This window comes from Danio rerio, chromosome 16 (assembly GCF_052040795.2).
Source record: "Danio rerio strain M-AB ecotype USA chromosome 16, GRCz13ab, whole genome shotgun sequence".
NCBI lineage: Eukaryota > Metazoa > Chordata > Actinopteri > Cypriniformes > Danionidae > Danio > Danio rerio.
Genome location: NC_141036.1, coordinates 8825984 through 8848389, shown reverse-complemented (window position 1 = coordinate 8848389; position 22406 = coordinate 8825984). Strand labels below are relative to the sequence as shown.

The following is a 22406-nucleotide window of genomic DNA, read 5'->3' as shown; positions in this document are numbered from 1 at the left end:
CATTTGCTTTTGTAATTTCTTAAAATTAAATGTATTTTTCATCTTTTTTTTAACACAGTATCTAGCAACACACATATTTAATTGTTTGAAATGAATATTGGGCAATCTCAGGCAGTTTTGTTTTATTGTTTACAAGGTTTTAAAGTTGGGGAAGGATACATTTTTCTCACTCTTGTTACCAAAAATCAAGTTGCTTTTTAAAACGGTGTTTTTAAAAATGTCAACTAATTGTTTTGTCTTCCACTGACAAAAGTGTTTTACTTTAGGAAATAGTTGGTAAAATGTTTGAATAATTTATATTTGTTACTAAATATTTACTAAACATGAGATGTATTTAAAAAAATAATGCAAAGTTATTTTTAAATTTTATAGGAGACCCAAAGTGCAAGATAATTTTTTTTAAGTCATATACAGTAATTGTCAACTATTGGATAAATGATGAACATAACACAGACAAAAAAAAAAGTCATTTTTATGCTAATTTGTTTAAAAAAATATTAATTATTAAATGTTTATTTTATTTATTAAAGGGATGGACATGGTCAGCAACAATACTCAGGTAGGCTGTGGCGTTGACGATGCTCAATTGGTACTAATGGGCCCAAAGTGTGCCAAGAAAACATCCCTAAATAAGCTAAATAATCTGCCAATGGGGTGAGCAAAATAATCTTGTTTTTCCTTTTAACTAAAGGTTATTTTGCTCACCCCATTAGAAGATTATTTAGCTTGTTTTAAGGAAAAACTCATTTAATTTTGGCATATTATTTCTAAAAATAAGACCATATATTTTGCTTGCCTAGAAAATGTTTCTTGATATAAGAATTTTTAGATATTTGCCCTAGAAACAAGACAAAAAATCTAAGCAAGAAAAGCATTTTTTGCAGTGTGGGGAATGCAACAACTGCTATTTTTTGTGTTGTACATAGTTTTTAAAAAAATGATTTAAATATTTTTTTCAAAATTTTGCAGTTTGTTAAACTTGAAGACACTTTGATTGTTTCTAAAATGCATTTAGAGTTCATTTCCATGTATTTTTATACGTTTAATATTCTGGGGACATAAATGTTACTCATTCGGTGGAATGTCCCATTTGGCATTTACTAACTTAAGGGAAACCCGTTTTATTGTTTATTCTGTTAGTAACTCCGTTTCACAATGAATGAATGAATGATATGCGTGAGCTGAAGGAAAAGTAACTCTACCATTTAAACACCCCAAATATTTTAAAATGTAATCTATATAAAACTTAAACATAAACAATGTATCAGTTAAGCACAAAACATAGCTAGCATTGATGTTTTAACAAATAAAAGGTGAACAATTCAGCGTTAGACGTGTTTCTGTGCGTGTGTGTGTGTGTGTGTGTACACAGCCATGTTGTCAGTAATGCTTTAACCGTGTGTGCTCAGATCCGTGTCACGCGCTCAGCTTATTCAACGCGCACATTGGGTCGCGCGGGGGTCTGGCCAGAACGCGCAACGCTAGTGGCTGATGACGGGGTGGTGTTGCCCTGGAGTGGGCGGGGTTTTTGTCGAGTGGGCGGAGTCTTTAGATACTGACAGCGTCCAGCGCGCACACACAGTCACACACATACACATTTACAGTGAATAAGACACCGTTCATCTCCGCTAAAGAGAGGTAAGCGAATCATTTTAATTGTCTTCGAAACGAGCCGTTATCCAAAAGTAAAGTCTGTGAGAGTGCACTGGGAGAGAGAGCAGGAGAGAGAGAGAAACGGGTGTAGGTTGCCCTAAAGAAGAACTTGTGAGTAAATAAGAGCTGTGGGCGAGAGAGAGGGCTGAGAGGTGGGGCTTCGGTGCTAGAATCCTAGAGAGTAAAGGAAACTTCAGTGTTGCTGCAGCACAATCAAATATTGTAAAACAATAAAAATACACATACGAATGATTCCACGTGGGAACAACTAAAGGTAGTCGACTTCCAATTTTGTATTGAATGAAGCGGCACGAGTGTGATTGAATCAGCAGTAGTTTTACCCTACTAAAACAAACAAACAACTATGTAAACGTGCTGTAAAAGTGATGAGATTGCTTGGTTATCTAAACGAGTGTAGTTTTAGAGTGTAGTATAGAATATTTTACTATAAAACTTTGCTAATTGTGTGTGCTTAAAACACTACAACACCATTTTACTACTGTTAAGGTTTAAGATACTGTTTATTTTTATGGTAAACTATTGTATGAAGTAATCTAAAATACATGTATAGCCTGAATTACATGTTAAAGTTCTGGAAACAACAGTTTCTATCAAAAATAAATAATAATAATATAATAAAAAATGGGATATTCTAAAATGCTTAACGTGTAAAAAGCTTAACGTGGCTTAATGTACGTAAACATCAACCAGAAAAACCCAAATTTCTGTCAAATTGTACTTGTAATTGACCCCAACTACTATAAAAAGAACAAGGAAAAGAGTCCCAATTTCATTTTAATGTGAAAAACAGCCCATTAAGCGTTATCTCCCACATTGAAGTCTATTATAAGAAAAAAGCTTCACATGGCTTAATTTACCTTAACAACAAGCGGAGAAAATCAAATTTCTGTAAAATTTTACTCATGATTTAACACTAACTTTAATTTTATTAACAGCCTTTTTAACATTTGGTTTCCCTAAGTTGTTTTAAACTTATGTTAAGCCTTTTCTTATTATAGACTTCAATGGTGAGAAAACGCTTAACATGATATTGTTCACTTTATCCATGGAATTAGGGCCCGTTCTTTTGACAATAGTGTTAATCACAAGGAAAGTTTGACAGAAATTTTGCTTTTCCTGATCGGTGTTAAGGTACGTTAAGCCATATTACGCTGTTGTTTCCTTATAATGGAATTAAAATGCATAACGTGAATATTTTCACTCACTAATTTTCACTTAGAGCTCATTCTTTGACATTAAAAAGTGTTTGACATGAATAAAATGTGATAGAAATTTGATTTTCCCCGCTTGATAGGGTACATTAAGCCATGTTAAGCTTTTTCCTTATAATATAATATATTATTCACTTTATCTATAAAATTGGGACTCGTTCTTTTTATAGTAGTTGGGGTTAATTACAAGTACAATTTGACAGAAATGTGGGTTTCTCTGGTTTATGTTTGAGTACATTAAGCCACGTTAAGCTTTTTTCATGTTAAGCATTGAATGTCCCATAAAAATCAAATTCATACAAGTTTTTTACATCTGTCTTTTTATGGCACAGCTATTTTACAGGGCCAAACTGAAAGTGGCACCACACATTTTGAAATATAAGTTCCTTTCTGTATGACTTTGCTTTTGTGGAACATAAAAGAGGATATTATTAGACATGTTTTTGTCATCTGTACAATCAAAGACAATGGTCGCCAAAATAGTTTAGTTACAAACATTCTTCCAAACATCTTAGTTTGCGTTCCACAGAAGGAAGGACGTTACATAAGCTTGGAACAGCACGAGGGTGAGTAAATGAATAATTTGAATGGATAATATTTGGATGAATTATACTGTATTGTTGAACCCATGTTATTATTTCAGAAGATCAAACTGGGAATAAAAAGTAATCCCACATATTTATAATTATAAATCTATATTATTATTTAAGAGGGTCAAACGGGGTTTGAAAAGTGGTACCACATATTAAGAAATATAAATGCTTTTCTCTGTGTATAACTTTGCTTTCTGTGGAACATTATTAGACATGTATTTGTCATCTGTACAATAAAAGACAATGGTCACCAAAACAGTTTAGTAACATTCTTCCAAACATCTTAGTTTGATTCCACAGAAGAAATTACTTTACATAAGTTTGAAACAACATGAGGGTGAGTAAATGATTAATTTCAATGAATGGATCCTTTTTTGGATGAACCCTACTGTATTGTTAAACCTATATTGTCTGATTATGTGAACGTTTACATCAATCATCAGCCAAAATATTCAATGAAATCAAAACTGTTTACATTTTTATTCATAGCTAACAATTGTATAAAATACTAAAACAAATATCACTAGTGTGAAAGCCTTGAGCATTAGAAGTTTGTGGAATACCACAAGGTTCTGTTTTAGGCACCGTTTTATTCTCTAGAGTGAGACTGAAGACACGGTTCAGTCTGAGAACGATGGTGCTCATAAGGGTGGGGCTTCTGTAAGAGGAGGAGTGTTTTAGTGTGTATTGAAGAGAGTCAGCTGAGAGATAGATACATTGTGGAGGCTTGCATTAGGAAATTAGATATCCAGAAGCAGGAGCAGTAATGGTGCAGCAGCCTTGTAATACTCTGTGTGCATTTAGCTCTCTGTGACTGGGCGGACGCGGGACTTTAAACAGATACCGGTGAGTCCTGGTTCTTGAATGCCTTTTAAATGGTTTCACGATGATTTAAACCTCGGTTTAAAGAGCATGACAAAGTTAAAAGCTTTGAGTGGTGATTTATGCATGGTGTAGTGCTTGAGGGGTGTGGAAGTGGGGCTTGTGTTTAACTTATCTGGTTGTTATTCAGGAATACAAGAAGGCAAATGTGAAAGCATTATGTTCTGAGTTACCATCCGCATGGATATTGACACTTTGTTTATGTGGTTAATATGTTAACTAAGGAGAAATTGCTTTCTTAAATGTTAAATAATCATCATCAAATGCCTGTAATGCTGTTATCATTGATGTTGTTTGCTTTGTTAATCATATTACAATGTGACACGTCTTATAACAAGTGTTTATAGTATCAGGTATCAGCTTTTATTGACTTTTTTGTGGTAGGGCGGCATGATTATAGTGTCCATGATACACATATGTTTAATAAGTACTTACAGCAGCATTACTGCTTGAAAACATTGCAGATTAAAGTAATAGTTCACCTAAAGCTAAATATCATGTCATCATTTACACATTGTTTACGTTTTTACAAAACTCCTATGACTTTCTTCCGTCTGTAAAACACATACAATATATTTTTGTGGAGATTAGCTGGAAACCGATTGACTTCCATAGTATTTTCCTTTTATGAATGTTATCGTTTTTAAGCATTCTTCAAAATATCGTCTTGCGTGTTCAATAAAGAAACTCATAAAGGTTTGGAAACACCTGAGGGTGAGTCTATTTTGAGCTATCCCTTTTAAAGGGTCGTGACACCCCCCACTTTCGGTTCAAGTCTACCTCAGGATTTTTCAAAAGATGCATCATAGTGGGCGTGGAGCTCCGCAAGCAAAGGGGAGGAGTGGGCGTGGCCAGCAGGGGAGAAGGAGGGGAGCGAACAACTGTTGTCAGTTAGCTCACAAAATGAGACAAACCGTAAGGAGACGCATGATTTTCTAGTTTACAAAGTAAAAATGCAAAGAAATAAACAGTAATTTAATGCCCTGCTACATTTGTTATTCCCAATTTCATGTACGCATAACCACAATTTATATAATTTTAAAGGTAATTGTGTTTATATGAACACTAGGGATGTAACGGTATCAGAATTTCACGGTACGGTAATACCTCGGTATTAATGTCACGGTACGGTATTTATTGAATCATTTACAGGAAAAAACAAAACTTATGAAAATACTCCAAAAAAGTGCCAAAAGTGTCAATGACATACAAATTAGTCATCTATCTGTAAGCTTTGAAACAGGAACTTCAATTTTAATAGCAAAAAAATATTAAACCATGTAAAAAAATTAAGTTTCAATTTAGTATTGTTGAAAACTCATCACATTCAACATTTAATCACTCACTCACTTAGATAGAGATGGGTTTAAAGGAAAATTATCATATAAATATAATCTGGTAAAAGCTGGTATCTCTGGGTGTTTACAATGTCCCCTGCAATAGAAAAAAACCCTCTTATTTGGAACTGAGGTTTCTGGGACAAGAGAGATATGACTTGGCCCAGGTTGACAGCAGTGGGTAACGTTGTGCATTGTCTTTCCCCTACTTGAGAGGACAAACCATGAGTGAGATAGAGATCTCATGTCTGCATCAATCTGAACAGTGTGCTGTGTTTCTGCAGTCCCCATGACTGATTATTAGTCGTATTCCCCAACTTGCAGGCACGTGCACACACAGGGCTCAACCTGTGCAGTGCACATGCCCTTTTTAGTCTTGGATAGAAAGTGCCCTTCCAAAATGATCAAAAGTGCCCCCGCGACGCGACATACCCCCAGTCCCCGCTTTACAGTACGCGCGCGATTACACAGCTGATTAGAAGGCGCGCGACAACACAGCTGATAAGAACTCGCGCGACAACACCGCTATTCAGTACGCGCGCGGCGACAACACCCGCTTTAGGGTTTTCCTGCAATTTTTCATCCCCGCTTCTAGCAGCACACTCCATTTCCGCATTACTGGATCTGTAGCGACAACAGACCGCAAGGGATTATGGCCAAGCCTGGGCTGATGGGAATTGTAGTTTCCGGTACCTCCCGTTCGCTTCATTCGCCTGAGCAAATTTTCTCAGAAGACCTATAATTTTACCGAGTCATGCGACTACGGTAATATCGAAAAAAAATAATATTGCGGTATGACGGTATTTACAATACCGTTACATCCCTAATGAACACTATAAATGAGGACTTTTCCCTCTAATCCCCGGGTCTGATTGCAGGTCTCTTGCCCTGTCTATTTAAACCATTAGCCCTGTTGTTAATCTATAAGATTAAGGCAAACACAGCAGCACGGCGATGTGTCTAAATGTGAATAAACTCCTGTTAAAAGACAACGTTTGACATTCTTGAATTCTCGTACAGCTCTCCTCATGAATAATTAAAAAAGCCAGCTCTTCTCATAGGATAAGAAAACTCAGCTATGAATAATAATGAGAAACCGACGCGTCATCTTTGCACTTGCTGTTTTGCGCTACGTCTCCGATTTTGATCCCTCCCCAAAAATCATTTTAAAACACGGAAGCTGAAATTAACTAACAAAAGCTCAAAATTGTCCAGTTTTCCCTACAATTAAAGCTAAAAGGTGCTAACATTGTCTTAACTGATGCACACAAATCTGTTAAAATCTCAAAAAAGTACTCGAGGGTTTTGTGAACATTTAACTATTAAATCCATATCCATCTTATTGTAGTTTAAATCACGTTAAATGATGATGAACAGTTTTCATTTGCCTAAATGTTAAACACTTTATCTACATAAACATTATTCAATAAATTATTATTCATAAATCTGTCAATGAATCTGTTCATTACATTATATAAAGCAGGGGTGCGGGTGCCCATGCTTTTTCGTATAAAGGGCTAAAAACCAAATACCATTATAAACTGTTAGCCTCAGGTAAATATACCAAACTATATTACATTAAAGCCAACATACTGTTATTCTACATGAACTTAATATTCTTCTTCTTCTACATCTGAGTCTAATTGCTATATGTATCTCCTCATAGACCATTCATACTACAACCACCAAACTTACCCCAAACCTCCAAACTGGTCTGACTGGAGTTGCTATATCTTTTCAATTAATCCGACTTACGGTTTTCCGAAAACTGACCCGGAAAATTCTGAAAAGTTCCATTGACTTAACATTGGACCAAACTTGATGACCTTATAACTTTGAGCCAGACTGTTATACAGACTTAAGTTTGGGCTCATTTAACACCGACTACCAATCTGCTCTATCTTACATCCGGCGCAATAAGGCGCAAGACGTGTTTACCCCAACGTGTTGCTATTTTCAGACCAACGCAACCTTAGTTTTCATGTTTTCCGCCAATTTGTTCAAATAGCAAATCCATTTGTACCTTGTTGTGGACTCATGAGTGTGCCGTCTAGAAAACTGGTGTGTTAAGGCGCATTATTGGCGCATTGCTATTTTGAGGAACTAAAATAGACTGTACAATAAACCAGTTATAAGCAGGTCTAAAGTCCAGCGCAGAGCGCGCTAGTTGTGCGCCTCGCTGACACATTGCTTAAAACACACAAGGTGTAGAGCAAGACGCAAATATCTTTACAAATGAAAAAGAATTAAAGGATGAAAATATTGCAGAAATATAAACACCACAGCCTTCATGCCTTCTTCAACTTTTTTTAGTTTATTCATGACAATTTTTGTATAATTATACAACTTTTGTATAATGTTATTATTAATTGTGGTATTATTTGTTATATTCATATTTATATTTGTTTTATTAAAAAGCAAGCTCAGACTTGTCCACCTGTCAGGTTTTGGACCATATAGGACATGGCGTGTGTTTGGATATAAGCAGGGCCGGCGCATCCATAGAGGCGACCTAGGGGGCCGCCTAGGGCGGCAGAATACAGAGGGCGGCGTCCCGGACACAACCCTCACCTCTCCCGCCCTCAGTTATATCTGTGTCTAGGGCGGCGTCCGTGACACTACCCTCACCACCCGCGCCCTCGGTTATATCCGCGTCTAGGGCGGCGTCCACGACACTACCCTCACCACCCGCGCCCTCAGTTATATCCGCGTCTAGGGCGACGTCCGCGACACTACCATCACCACCCGCGCCCTCAGTTATGTCCGCGGCTAGGGCGGGAGAATAGGGAGGGCGGTGTTCCTCGACCCCTCCCCGGTTTCACTTTAGGGTTGAGGGCGGCATAACCGTCCTTTGCCTAGAGCGGCAGTTCAGCTTGCTCCGGCCCTGGATATAACTCAGTTTTTTGACCGCACTTTGTTATTATTGTTCATTTATTTGTTTGCTAGAAATTAAAACTGAATTTAGAAATAGTTTTGAAACAAATCCTTGAGCTTACTAAACGAAATTAAAAATGGCTCATCCTTTATCCTCGCGCTGCAGATGCTCTGTTTAACTGTTTTCTTGCTAGTGAAGCGTTCAGTATTTCTACTCACAAAGTCCGCCATGCAAATAGCAAATACGCCATGGCGTGATGCAACTGACTCTTAAAGGGAATGAGAGAGGAGACTCTGATTGGTTTATGCACAAAACACACCCGGAACTCATTAAGACAATAAGCTCAACCCGCGTATTTTTCCGTTCTCAAAATAGTTAAAGTGGATTCGGGTATGCCCTTAATGTTTTTGCACCCTTCGTTTTAGACTTTGCGTCTAGATCGTTAAAAAAGAGCTCTACATCTATAAGGTTTAGGTTCTGGCACACTGTTGAAAACACTAAATTGATAAATAAAAGTGATTTCAAGTGTAGCTCCAGTTCCATGTAGATCATCTTGTTTAATCTGATAACAGAAAAAAATTGGTTGTACCTGCGTGTTGTTTTCTCAGTTTAGGCTTTGTATATTAAAGCCAGTACTGTAAATACCTGAGTAATCAAATAGTGTTCGAACAGTATACTGTAAAACCCAACAGTTTATTAAATGGTATGAGTGTCGTTAACTTAAAATTGCCTGAAAGTAAATTCTACACATTTGAAAAGAGTTTTGAACTCAGTATTGAAGGTAATGATTTAATTAAATGCCTCATTACTTCAACTCAAATGGAGTAAGCTCACAATACTCATATAGATTCTTTTTTTTAACTCAAATGGTTTGTAGCAATCAATTTCCTCGAACAGTTTGAGTAACCTTAACTAGTTGGATTTTGCAGTACTCAGTTGGTTTGAGTTCTCTTCATTTACTAGGTTTTACTGTGGTCAAATTGCTTCGTTTACTCAAATGGATTAAGTTCTTGGTTCTCATTACAATTAGTTTTTGAACTTTAATGCTTTGTTACAAGCGGTCTCCTTAAACGGTTTGAGTTACCTTGAATTATTGGGATTTACAGTGAAGGGATCTGAATAGTAATTTTACCATTCCAGAGTGTGTGTTTTGTCCCTCTTTTAGTACAAATCACATATAGTGAACAAAAGGTTCTTGACCTGTCACCTAGAAAAGATCTGCTGCAGAGCGAATTGATTATGAACTTCAGTGCCGTCACTCTCACTAGCCAGTGGACTTAATGGACACATTCCATTCTATCTTGCGTCATTTTGCTATCATTCATAGTTTCCTATACAGTGTTAATACCCCCACACTGAGGCAGGGTCGTGACAATATAGACCCGAGACTGGACACCACAGTTCAGCAAGTGGAAATCCCTGCTGTTCATCCATTCAGCTTTTATGTACATTGAGTTAGTGACTCATAAGGGAAGATTTTGCGTACTGTGGTCAGAGCGATCTGTCCTAGAGCTTAATGAGCCCACGTTTTGCTGGTTCAGGATGTCCGAGTGAAGTTTTATGCAACTCATAATTGCTGTGCTTATGTCTTTCTTTTTCTGGGTTGTGCTCTGTATTTTACTCCAGTACTGGATGAGATCCTCTCCTTTTTTCCCAGCCGCACTATGTTTCATTCTTAACCAGGCTAATTTTCTTATATCTTTAGTGTCAACGTTTTATAATCTTACAGTTGTCATGGTGAGTTTGACCCAGAATTAGTACTGCTGTGATCATGATTCTGCTGCATGGAGGTTCACTGTGTCTTATATCGTGGTTTTGTTGTTTTGGAATTGCTGTAATTACAAGACAGCAACTCAGCAGTTCTACTTAAGAGGAACGTCTTCAAATTTGTTTCTATGGCAACGGACACAATACCTAAATGGATGCACATGTTACTTGGCTGTGATTGACAACAATTAGTTTAATCACTATATTATTTCACTTCTATAGATTAAATTATCACAAACTGTTAAAAAAAGCAAGCGTTACCTGGGAGTTATACAGAAATATGAGAAAGGACCTAATTGTGTGGGCCGCTGCAGCCTTTTGTATTTGTTTATGACATTTGAGAGAGATTCCTGGTCATTCACTATTCCAACTTGTAATTATGAGTGATGTCACATACGTTGTGTCCCCCATCACAAGCACCCCCTCCCCCCCTTTTTAAAATAGGATCCAAATCCCTGCCTTTTTGAGGCCCACCCCAAAGTGACTTAGGAGTACAGTTTCCCTGCCCACCAAATTGATTGACATCTGCTAATTAACATGTCTCCATAGTAACGCGTATAATCATATCAACAAGACAGGACGTGTGCAAAGCAACAAGGATTAAAAGATCTGTTCAGTTCTCTGTGATCATCAACCATCATTAAATGTGATTGGTAATTGTAGTATTACTTACTGTAATAATTCTCACAATTGTTACTTGAGATCTGCTTCTATGTCTGTCAATGTGCTGATGCAGCCAGAGATTGAAGCGCACTGAGATGCTGTGTTCACAGTAGATATGGGATGTGTGAATAAATTGCAAAATTCACACATAAATAGACGTGCTACATTTTGAGTTTACTCGCTTCATTCGCGCGTCAAATTCACTTCACAATAGACGCGGATTCGCGTTATGGGCAGGGCTTTTGTCTGCCCCGTGACTCTAGCTTCATTGCTAAATGGCTAACATGGACTTTATTGAGATAGTAGCTGTGTTTTGCTGTTTATGTGCTTTAGGAAGGCTGAAATACAGCGTATATTCATTTGGCGCCGTGTCTGAGTCCACTAGATACTTTCAACGATGCACCCAGCTCTCCAAATTCATCAACTCTTCCAGAAACTATACCTGGATTAGGGCTGCAGGATTCATTGTATTATGAATCCGATAACAATATTTGTGGCCCATGATCAATAAATAATTATCGTCACGATTTTACAGTATAAAGACCAAACCATTATTTTAATGGGGGAGTTGTACCACATCACAAGCATGAGGTGACTGCATCTAGATTGCAAGTGTGTGTTTTTTTTTTTCTCTAGGAATGCATTGTCGATCAGGTAGCCTTTGTTCCTGTTCAGTCCAAACCTTCCAAGGTAACACAATAACCCTCATTAACCACCTTAAAATCCACCACAAATTGGCTGTCATCAGTGGGTTAATGCGCTCAGGAGAGTTCTGCTTTACGTTTTTCTGTGCATTACTAACATCACTAAACCAGACAACATTTGTTTTATAAGTTAACCAAATATTCGCAGAGATTTAGCAGTTTTTTTTCCTGATGCCTTTGCTAGTTATGTAGACAGAAGACACTGTATACAATTGTTTTGATGTAAAAAAAGAGTCGCTGTGGTCCTGTTAGCACAGGTATTCAGGTTCGTTTTCATCAATCTGATGCAACTTTTATTATTTACAGGAAATAAAATGCAGTTAAAAGCTTCAGATCAATTAAACTCAATTTATTAAAAGACAAGCCTATTTTATACATATATAACAAATTTTCTTTATTTTTGATTAGGCCATACACTTTAGTCTGTTTTACAGTTTTAATATGTATATATGCTTTTATAAAATAACAATCGTTTAACAAATATTTTAGCACATCGAAAGTAGTTAAATCACTGATTAAAACCTTTATGCAAAAGGATCAGGAATTGATCCGCGCAGGAAAAAAAGGCAGTCCGACACACATATCTTTCTCATACCCCGTTTTCGAAGATACATTCTAACCTGGATGATGGAGGCTTTTAACGGTGCTTCCGACTGAGTCAAGCCCAGCTTGATGACTGTTGTCTGGTGTCAGCAATAGAAACAACAAGCGCTATGTCATAATCATGCAAAAAAAAAAGAGAAAAGCTTTTGATTAATTAACGCGGTCTGAATGTTGGCTAAAATTCCTTAAAAGTTCTGGAAAAGTCTTGGAAAAGTCATGGAATTTTAGTAAAAATGTTTATGAACTTTGTTTAAACGACCCCAATATGACTGTGGACACACTATACCTACACACAGCTATGTAATGTAATGTATAATGTAATGTGTATTTATATAGCGCATTTATTGTGTATGGCCATACACGCAAAGCGCTTTACAATCATGAGGGGGGTCTCTCCACACCACCACCAGCTCTGTCTAAACAGCTTCTAAAAGACGATTTTCATCATAGGTGCCCTTTAAAATCGGGTTATTGGTGTCCATGTAAACATACTCAATGTTCTAGTATTTTTTGTATATTTTAATAAAAGAATCGTATATATTATAGTATATAATAGAAATACCTTCTGATTTAAAATGACACACAAAATTTTTTGCAGTTCAGCATATTGCTGCTTACAGTGTACTCTCAAAAATGACTTTCAAACTACTTGTTGAAAATGAGTTGAAACAACACAATTTGAAAGTATTTTGGGGACAACTTAATTGTTTTAAGTTCAGTCCAGTTCAATTTGTAAAACAAAAAATGATTAAGTTAACTTAATTGATTTGTGTTGGGATGACATGAAGGAGTTGTGTGGAACTCAATATATTTATACAGTGTAGGAAGAGCATTCCCTGTCTACCCAGCATCTGATTTTTCTTTATGAAATAAATTAAACTGTAAAATCAAACGAAAAACCTCAGCTAGTTGTGAAATATGTTACGGACGTGTCCATTGCCGGAATTAAATTGCAAACAAATTTAGCCCACCCATACAGCAAACATGTGCACAACCATAAGAGCTTCAATCCCATTCATCATTCAGATTGCATAAGAGCCTATTCCTCATTGCCCAATGAATCTCTCATCCAATTAGCGATTGTCCATGTTTCCAAAAGCTTTTCTTCCCGGTCGCCCATTCAGCCATTCCGATGACACGAAGCTTTCTTATTGCGTCCTCTTGCGCAGTGGCTCCAAAATAATGAAATTGCCCATAAATAAAGAAATCAGGAGGAGCAACTGAGGTGTGACCGTTGTGCTGTCGACCAGTGCCTCATTTGGAAGATTCACAAGAAAATCTTGGGCGTACCAAATCATGCTCATCTTCCTATAACATTTTACCATTCAACAACACTGATACTGTATGTACGGTGTTCCTATTGTAAGTGGTGTTAGTTCCAGTTAAAGTAAATAATGTTTGTCAGGGTTTCCCAGTACTGAGTTACGATTGGAAGGGCATCCGCTGAGAAAACATATACCAGAATAGTTGGTGTTTGATTCCGCTGTGGCAACCACTGATAAATTAGGGACTAAGCCGAAGGGAAACTAATGAATGTTTGTCAGGATGATTGAATAAGTTTAATTTGTATTCATTTTCAAGGAGTTGTTGGAATTTGCAGGTAATCTCACTCCCACTTGACCTTTATCGGGTCAGTTAGCTCTGGGTCCAAGAATCTTGACCTGTCTTTTGTTAAGTAAACAAATCAGTACTTTTTTTCTCTCTCAGTATTCTCAGAAAATCAGTCTTGCCTACCTGTTCTCTTAGTAGCTATGTTAGCACAGTTTATTAACATTGTCAGTCTTGCCTAATTGTACCAAATATGTATATTCATTCATTTTTTCCTTCATTAAAATAATCGGTCACACTTTATTTTGATGGTCCGTTTGTTGAATTTAAGTTACATTGCATCTACAGTACATGCCAACTAATTCTCATTAAATTATAAGTAGACTGTTAGGTTGGTGTCAGAGTTAAGGCTGATTTTTACTTCTGCGTCATAACCCTCGCCGTGGCCATCAGTGTCGCTGACGTGCAACTCTCAAAAAATGTAACTACACGTCGCAACGACACGTAGCACAAGCTCTGTGATATTCGGCTTGGTAGCGCTGACGAGTGTGGGTGGGACCGAGAGCCACGCGAGCCTGATGGAGCGAATGTTTACAAGTGTCGAGTCCCGTGAAGGAGCTCCGGATGGAAAGTTTTTTTTTTGTGTTTACCTCAAGTTGTTGCATGTCCACTGGTTCCTGCCTCAAAATGAGCGAGTTTGAGAAACTTTTACATTAAGGAAGCGTTCAGAAAAAACAAAACACCAGTGAAAAAACTCGACACAGAGGAACATAAACACCTCACTGCCAACTAGTGTTTCAGAAGTGTTATTGCAGAGCAACAGAAACGGCACGCAGAAGTATGAATGCACAGCTACGCACGTTGCATGTGCCGTGGGTCACGCCGATTACTTGACGCAGAAGTATAAACCAGGCTTCAGTGTAAGTTGACATGTACTTGCAAAGCTTCTAGTCAGTTAAATGTCTGTTGAAAGAGCAGTATCAACAGATATTAAGCACAATCTACTAATACTCAAATGGACCATCAAAATAAAGTGTTACCAAATAATCTAAAATGAGTCATACATCGCCTATATTTGTTAATGTATAAAAATTGTAACAAGTTATTGAACTGATGGCGAGTGTTGGAAGTAGGAATGGCTGACATGAGACATGCTGTCGAGATCTGGAACAGCAGATGTTTCGAAACACTGCTCCAAAAGGTGATTAAACACCCAGGTCACGTGACTAAAGCCATTCAAAGGATTGGTAACCTCACAAGCATTCCGAAACCTGCCGAATCTGCCTTTAATTGACTTGGTTGGAAACAAAATCACTATCTTGCAGAAGAGCATCTCTGAACGTACAACACATCGAAACTTGAGGCGGATGAGAGCAGCAGACCACACCGGGTGCCTCTTCTGTCAGCTAAGAACAGGAAACTGAGGCTACAATTCGCACAAGCTGACCAAAATTGCACTATAGAAGATTGGAAAAACGTTGCCTGGTCTGATGAGTCTCGATTTCTGCTGCGACATTCGAATGGTAGGGTCAGAATTTGGCATCAGCAACATGAACACCACAGTCTACCTGAGTATTGATGCTGACCATGTCCATCCCTTTATGACCCCAGTGCACCCATCTTCTTATGGCTACTTCCAGCAGGATAACGCACCATGATATAAAGTCAAATCATCTCAGACTGGTTTGTTAAACATTACAATGAGTTCACAGTACTCAAATGGCCTCCACCGTCATTAGATCTCAATCCAACAGAGCACATTTGGGATTTGGTGGAATGAGAGATTCACATCATGGATGTGCAGCCGACAGATCTGCAGCAACTGCGTAATGCTGTCATGGCAATATGGACTGAAATCTCTGAGGAATTTTTCCAGTATCTTGTTGAATCTATGCCATGAAGGATTCAGGTAGTTCTAAAGGCAAAAGACAGTCCAACAGTTACTAAGGTGTACCTAATAAAGTGAGTGTATGCACAGTATAATCATACCTGCCAACACTTTTTTTTTCCTGGTAGTCTCCCGTATTTCAGACCCATCTCCCGTTTTGTTATTTCTCCCGGAAAACTCCCGTAATTCTCGCCACCCGTGTTCCTCAGCTTTTTGGTGCAGTCTATGACACCATTGGATCACCGACTTTGGTATGATATCCGATTGCAGTGGCTGCCCGAAACCCTGTGCATATACAGACCAGGAACGTGCTCAAATAGGGCTCAACCTGCACTATCCATCCCTTGGAAAGTCTTTGCACAGTACTGGTACAGACACCTAGACATCCCCACTCAGCCCCCCAAACCATCCAGCCCTCCCCCGTCCTGGAATTTCAGAGACAAATGTTGGCAGGTATGGGCATAATGCACTTTACAATCAAAAGACTATGGCATTTACTATAAATCACTACAATATTTTTGCATGAATCTTGAATACTTTTATTTTGTATTCAACAAAATAAAAGTCTTACACAATAAATTACGATTTTTTTAATGATTTTATATATTACAATACATATAACACTGGTATGTGTTTACTAGTCTGCTACCGTCTGCAGTTGTGTGAACATTGGAGTATAACACAAGAGTCCCATCTGCTGTTAAACAGGCTTGTCAATCGCAAATTCTGACTGCGTAAAGGTGAAACGAAGCCAGATATCATCACTCCGTTGCTATAGCAAAGCGTGTTTGTTTTGGCAGATAAAGTTGGCAAACTGCCTGATTTTTGTTCTCTTTTTCTGTCTTTAATAGCCTACGTGTATGCACAAGTATCTCGACACAGAGCTTGGTCTTGTGTTATAAGTTATTTGATTTAGACTGAGTATAAGGATCTCGTCACAAAAAGACTCTTTCAGAAAATGTCAAATTGTACTTTTCACATGTGTTATCTTCTTTGTCTTAAACAAAAAAGACGTTCTTGTGTCGAATCATAAAATCATGAATATGAAATATGCGTGAACATTTCAATATTTCAGAGTTTAAAACATCTGGCCACAAGAACTTTTTTGTAACTTTAATAAAGGTTATATAATATACAATGAAGACTATGCAGTGTTGATTATTCAATATCTGTACCTGAATAGTGAATGCCGGAAATATAAGGTCAATAAAGGATTCAACCAATAATTAAGATGTAATAATGTGTCTCTCAAGCTGACTGATGGACAATTACCAGATCAATACTTAAAATGTATGTCTAGTTTTAATTAAAAGCTAAGCGTGAGTGATCATTACTGCTCCCGGTCGCCTGTGTTTCTAGATATGCTTATACAGTTAAAGTCAGAATTATTCGCCCCCGTGTTTATTTTATTCCTCAATTTCTGTTTTACGGAGAGCAGATTTTTTTTTTCAACACATTTCTAAACATAAAAATTTTAATAACTCATTTCTAATAACTGATTTATTTTATCTTTGCCATGATGACAGTACATAATATTTTACTAGATATTTTTCAAGACACTTCTATACAGCTTAAAGTGACATTTAAAGGCTTAACCAGGGTAATTAGGTTAACTAGGCAGCTTAGGGTAATTAGGCAAGTTATTGTATAATGATGGTTTGTTCTGTAGATTATCAAGAAAAAATATAGCTTAAAGGGGCTAATAATTTTGTCCCTAAAATGGTGTTGAAAAAATTAAAAACTGCGTTTATTCTTGCAGAAATAAAACAAATAACACTTTTTTCCAAAAGAAAAAATATTATCAGACATACTGTGAAAATTGTCTTCCTCTGCTAAACATATTTTGGAAAGTATTAAAAAAAGAAGAAAAAATTTGAAGGGGGGTAATAATTCTGACTATAACTGTATATATATATATATATATATATATATATATATATATATATATATATATATATATATATATATATATATATATATATATATATATATGTATGTATATATATATATGTATGTATATATATATATATATATATATATATATATATATATATATATATATATATATATATATATATATATATATGAGCAATATCACACGAGTAGCAGTGCGATATGGCTACATATCGGCACTGGTGGAAGGCGTGCGTTGGCACGAGGCTGCAGGCCTAGTGCCTTAGTGCCCCCACCAGTGGCGATATTCAGCCATATCGCACTACTACGAGTGTGATATTGCATTTATACAACAGTTTGACGGCATAATTGTGTATATAAAAACAAAATCAAACATGGAGACTCTCAAAAACCGTTTTGTATGAGGAACTACTTTTTTCCGGATTCAAATCATAGCTGACAGTTAAACAGTTGAACAAGCATCTTTTAAACTTTAGATCTGTAGTGTCTGTTTTAGCTGGCTGTATGTGGGCGGAGTAATACACAAAGGGTAAAGAGGCTGTAGGAGTTCTAATATTGCAGAATATCGCACGGCTATCAGCCAATCAGATTTGAGAACCAGACAGAACTGTTGTATAAATATATTTATATAAATATATATATTTATATATATTTTTTATATATATATATATATATATATATATATATATATATATATATATATATATATATATATATATATATATATATATATATATATATATATATATATATATATATTTATTTATTTTTTTATATATATAAATATATTATAAATATTTGTATAATGGACTACTATTTACTTGAGTAAGTTTTTTACTTTTACTCGAGTAACTTACTTTTACTTGTACTTTTACTTGAGTATAGATTTTGGATACTCTACCCACCTCTGCCAGTTGTTAATTTTACCTTTTAAAGAATGTTTTTCAGATTTTAATCGTGATTTGGCGATTGTCAGGAACAATGAGTAGCTGAAACGGCGTGTATGCTCATCTAAAACGAAACGCTAAAGGAAATAAAGATGCCCAGCAGCAGGATTGAGCACCCCTGGTGTCAGTAATCATGAGATAAACTGTTCCTGGCAGCACATAGGCTAGCACATTTATTGCTCAACATGCTGTATCCATGTCACTATCTGTTTTCCCAGTGCATGCGCTCTTGAGGAATGGAACGTGTTTATATACAGTTTCAATGTTCTCCACCTCTTCCATCTCTTCCTCGATTTTTATGAGTTTTCCAGACCCTGACATAAGGAAGCATCCCGAAAACAGCGGGCTGCTCTGTGGGGAAGTTTGATGTTCTGGGTTAGGTTTGGCTGCAGTATGTTACACTTCTTAGCAGCTGTCTTCTTCATGAACAAGTTGATTCTCAAGTGATTTTCTCATAGAATGTTTCAGTGAGCTGGCAGCACGGTGGCTCAGTGGTTAGCACTGTCACCTGACAGCAAGAAGGTCGCTGGTTCGAGTCCTGGCTGGGCCAGTTGGCATTTCTGTGTGGAGTTTGCATGTTCTCCCCGAGTTTGTGTGGGTTTCCTCCGGGTGCTCCGGTTTCCCCCACAGTCCAAACACATGCGCTTTAGGTGAATTGAATAAACTAAATTGGCCATAGTGTATGAGTGTGTGTGTGTTTCCCAATACTGGGTTGCAGCTGGAAGGGCATCCGCTACGTAAAACATATGCTGGAATAGTTGGCGATTCATTCCGCTGTGGCTCTTTTTAAAACAGAGACTAAGCTGAAGGAAAGTGAATAAATGAATGAATGTTTCAGTGACTTTTCCTTCAATGACTATTCTTTAACTGTTCGTGCCCAGTTTGTGTAGTCACATTTACTGTTCCACGCTTGTTAAAATGAACAGTATATTGTTATATACAGTAGGTATTGCTAATGGATTTTATTATAAGAAACAGTTTTCAGTTGAATGTATTTCATGAAGCCCTTCAACTGCACATACAATGGAGATTAGGATTCGGGAAACAATGTAATCTTCACTGTTTAACACTGTTCAAGGAACTTTAGTTTGGGTTATTAGAGCAATGTTTTACTAAATAACCAGTGCACATTAAGAAAAAAACTTCAACACAGGCTTATTGGAAATATATGAAGAGTTCAGATTCAAAACCCTCTAAATCAGTGGTTCTCAAACTGAGGTACGTGTACCACTAGTGGTACGCAGGCTTCCTTGGTACGCGGAGAAATTAAATGTCATGTACATGCTACACACTAGGGTTGTAACGGTATGAATTTTTCACGGTATGATAATCGTCTAAAACAATACCACGGTTTGACGGTTTTGCGGTATACGGTATGTTACAAATGTTACAAAATAATAGAACAGTGAAGCAAATTTGACTTTTTCCAAATAATATATTTTTAGTTACTATAAACAACACCACTTACAATGAACAAATAAAAATAAGAAAATAATAAATAATGTGTCAAAGTCCAAATAAAGTCCAAACAAACATGGTGCAAATCCTCAGTAAAAAATAGATATAAATATTTACTATACTATAAATAGTTACATAACGAAACTAGATTCAATATGGAACATCCTTAGGTTTTATGTGCCAGCATGGATATGGTTGTCTATGGATATGGATTTGGAAATGGTTGTCTGCAATGCAGATAAACAGCTGCACCTTCATTTGCGTCTTTTGAAAACAGCAAGAGCAGCAGTTCGTCTTTGCTGTGTCACTGTTTTGTCATGTTTCTGTGCTGCTGTGCATGCAAAAGTACTTAGTATGAGAATTATTTCATGCAAAACTTTTTTTGGCGTTTTATTTAGCCGCGCATAAATGTACAGCCTATCTCTCATTCCGTGTTGTTCAAAAAGCTTGGTCCACAAACAAAAGCGAAACCTATGCTTATTGGTTGTGATATAGCGAGTTTGAACCAATCTGGGCATGGAGGAGGGACAATGCATCAATGTATCATGTCTGATTTGTCCGGAGACACAGTGACGAGCGTTTCTTTGTCAAATCAGCGTTGTCAAATGTTGATGACGTAACCGCACTGATTCCGGAGCCTCTGAAAGTCCGCGTTGTTATGTGATATAGCACTGGAAAGCTGAGATTCTCTTCTTTATGCCAATCTTTGAATTGTATGAATCGGATCAGCGGATCAAAAGTTATTAAACATTTAAGAGCAATACTTATTTTTAGCCGCGGGCGGCTGTCTCGGTCTTTAAGGGTTAAAACCGTTGATATGCAATTGTTCATGGTATGATAATCGTGCACGTTCAAATCGTGGTAAACCGTCATACCGGTATATTGTTACAACCCTACTACACACATTAAAAAATGTATCAAAAATGATGTATATAATATGTCATATATGACATATAGCCTATATTTCTGAGGTAACCTGCCACGTTTTTTAACTGTGCAGAGTTGTAGCTGCTTTACTGGGCCTACTACGCTACTGTATTTCAATACTGCTCATTTTGTTGGTACTTTGAGAGACAATTTTTTTATGAGGTGGTACTTGATGAAAAAAGTTTGAGAACCACTGCTCTAAATCCATTTCCTCTTTTCTTGTAAATTAGCATTTTCTATCAGGCTCTTCTGATTCACAAGCCAGAGGTTCACAAGTTTCATTTTATATGTAATGATAAGCAGGCCTGGATTGGCCAATCGGGAGGACCGGGAGAGTTCCCGGTGGGCCGGTCTGTTTTTTGGCCGCAAGGGCCGATGTTTCTAGCTGCTTGCACTCTCAGCAGTCGCACTTTTTTTTCATTTATTTCTTTATTTGACCTTAGCCTCACACTTTTTATTCATTATTTTGCCGCAGCTCCGCTCTTCTTATTTATTGTCTCGTAGCCCCATGAGCAAAATGCAGCCTGCAGGGTAATGATGATTTATCATTCTGGCCAATCAAGCACAACAGCGCCATTGTGGTCCAGTGGTCAGCACGTTGCGTTACGACGTCGTCAATCCGTGTTTGATCCTCACTTAAGTAATTTTTTTTTTTTTCATTTTTATTGTTAAGATATATAAAACTGTAAGTTTGTTGAACATTTGAAGTTCTAAAGCAGCTGTTTTCTTGAAAAAGACGAGATAGTGTGATAAGAAACTGAATTGGAAATTACCTTATTTTAACATAGTCAGTCGTGAACTGAGGTGGGCCGGTCTTATGCTTGATACTCCAGGGCTGAAAATGAGTCCCACTCCGGCCCTGATGATAAGGTTATTAGCTTGTAAATAAAATACATTTTTTTCAAACATGTCACTTTAGACAGTTCTTTGGTTTTAACTAGGGATGTAACGGTATCAGAATTTTACGGTACGGTAATACCTCGGTATTAATGTCACGGTACGGTATTTATTGAATCATTTACAGGAAAAAACAAAACTTTTGAAAATACTCCAAAAAAGTGCCAAAAGTGTCAATGACATACAAATTAGCCATCTATCTGTAAGCTTTGAAACAGGAACTTCAATTTTAATAACAAAAAATATTAAACCATGTAAAAAAATAAAGTTTCAATTTAGTATTGTTGAAAACTCATCACATTCAACATTTAATCACTCACTCACTCACTTAGATAGAGATGGGTTTCAAGGAAAATTATCAAATAATTATAATCTGGTAAAAGCTGGTATCTCTGGGTGTTTACAATGTCCCCTGCAACAGAAAAAAACCCTCTCATTTGGGACTGAGGTTTCTGGGACAAGAGAGATATGACTTGGTCCAGGTTGACAGCAGTGGGTAATGTTGTGCACTTGAGTGG

The 22406-nt window shown here is 37.0% G+C and overlaps 1 protein-coding gene and 2 long non-coding RNA genes across 13 annotated transcripts in view; 1 reads left to right on the top strand and 2 right to left on the bottom strand.

The window, feature by feature from the left end:
* The first annotated feature begins 1584 nt into the window (after positions 1-1584).
* The window catches only part of grb10b (growth factor receptor-bound protein 10b), a 156176-nt gene continuing 135354 nt past the window's right edge, over positions 1585-22406 (top strand). For 3 of the 10 annotated variants that reach the window (XR_015510994.1, XM_087286607.1, XM_087286603.1), the window contains exon 1: positions 1585-1638. The gene's annotated coding sequence lies outside the window, so the exon portion shown is untranslated. Of the gene's footprint in view, positions 1928-4192; positions 4325-22406 lie in introns of those variants that run through there. The other 7 variants (XR_015510995.1, XM_087286608.1, XM_087286604.1 and 4 more) reach the window with 3 other exon arrangements.
* Positions 4108-12451, bottom strand: LOC147840129 (uncharacterized). The gene is made up of 3 exons (XR_015511027.1): positions 10711-12451; positions 6391-10486; positions 4108-6253 (listed from the first exon to the last, which is right to left on the bottom strand). It is a non-coding gene; the product is annotated as an uncharacterized LOC147840129 (long non-coding RNA).
* Positions 20688-22406, bottom strand: part of LOC147840126 (uncharacterized) — a 402217-nt gene continuing 400498 nt past the window's right edge. Inside the window, exon 5 of one of the 2 annotated variants that reach the window (XR_015511032.1) lies at positions 20688-20960. This is a non-coding gene — a long non-coding RNA (uncharacterized LOC147840126). The remainder of the gene's footprint in view (positions 20961-22406) is intronic. The other variant, XR_015511033.1, reaches the window with a different exon arrangement.